This window comes from Orycteropus afer, unplaced genomic scaffold (assembly GCF_000298275.1).
Source record: "Orycteropus afer afer isolate SDZICR_OR568_19922 unplaced genomic scaffold, OryAfe1.0 scaffold00046, whole genome shotgun sequence".
NCBI classification, from domain to species: Eukaryota; Metazoa; Chordata; class Mammalia; order Tubulidentata; family Orycteropodidae; genus Orycteropus; species Orycteropus afer.
The window spans coordinates 15,697,803-15,699,020 of record NW_006921633.1 but is presented as its reverse complement, the minus strand read 5'-3'; the positions used below and the strand labels follow the sequence as shown (position 1 = coordinate 15,699,020).

General features: G+C 39.7%; 1 protein-coding gene across 1 annotated transcript in view; it reads left to right on the top strand.

The window, feature by feature from the left end:
* Nucleotides 1-1,218, top strand: part of LOC103194634 (WD repeat containing planar cell polarity effector) — a 506,739-nt gene that overhangs the window by 261,766 nt on the left and 243,755 nt on the right. The window lies entirely within an intron of this gene.

Here is a 1,218-nt window from a genome sequence, read left to right as displayed (position 1 = left end):
CCAATTGAGCTTGATGTCCTCTGAGACTATGGTCCCGAGCCCACAGGTTCAACTACTTGGTCCTTCTGGGTAGCTGGCTGTGACCAAGCAGTGACTACAACCTTGCCCCTTGTCAGCTCCACTATACACCTGGGAATTCAGATCATACACATAAAGTTATAGGACCACTGTCTGACAACCCTATACATGTTCTTGGGTACACTCCCCACTTCATAGACATACCTAATAGTTCAGCCTGTTCACCCATCTATCCACCCATATACCCATATTTGCCTTCACTGACCACGCCATACTATCTGTGCAAAAGCGTTCATCTTTGTTGTTTGTACTTCCCACCTACCTCTCTATGTCTTTCTCTTCCTCAATGCCACTATATTCATCACTCACATTTGGTACATTGCCCTTCCCTTCACCCAAATCAAAACTTATCTCTATCTATCTCACAGTATTCCCTACTCTACCCTCCCAGCCCTGGTAACCAACAAAGAAAATGTCCTTCCATAGAAAAATGTTTCCTAGAGTTAGTTAGTCCAATAATGGACTAATACAATATTTGTCCTTTGGTGATTGACTTATTTCACCAAGCATAATGTCCTCCAAGTTCATCCATGTTATGTGGTATTTTGCAGATTCTACATCATTCTTTAGGATTGCATAGTATTCCATTGTGTGTATATACCATAGTTTGGAAATCCATTTCTCAGTTGATGAACACCTAGGTTGTTTCCATCTTTTGGCTATTGTAAAGAGTGCTGCGATGAACATGGGTGTGCATATATATCTCTGTTCTTGTCATGGCTCTCACTTCTTTAGGATATATACCTAGTAATGGAATAGCTGGGTCAAATGGTATTTCTAATTCCAAGTTTTGAAGGAATCACCATACTGCTTTCCACAATGGTTGTACCATTTTACAGTCCCACAGCAGTGTATAAGCGTCCCAATCTCTCCACATCCTCGCCAGCATTTTTTATTTTCTGTCCCATTGAACTTTGTTACTAGTATGGGAGCAAGATGGTATCTCATTGTTGTTTTCATTTGCATGTCTAATAGCTAATGATCATGAGTATTTCTTCATATGTTTGTTGGCCACTTGAATATCATCCTTAGTGAAGTGTCTATTCATGTCTTCTGTCCACTTTTAATTGGATTATTTGTCTTTTTGTTATTGAGGTGTTGGAGTTTTCTATAAATTTTAGAGATAAGTCCCTTGTCAGA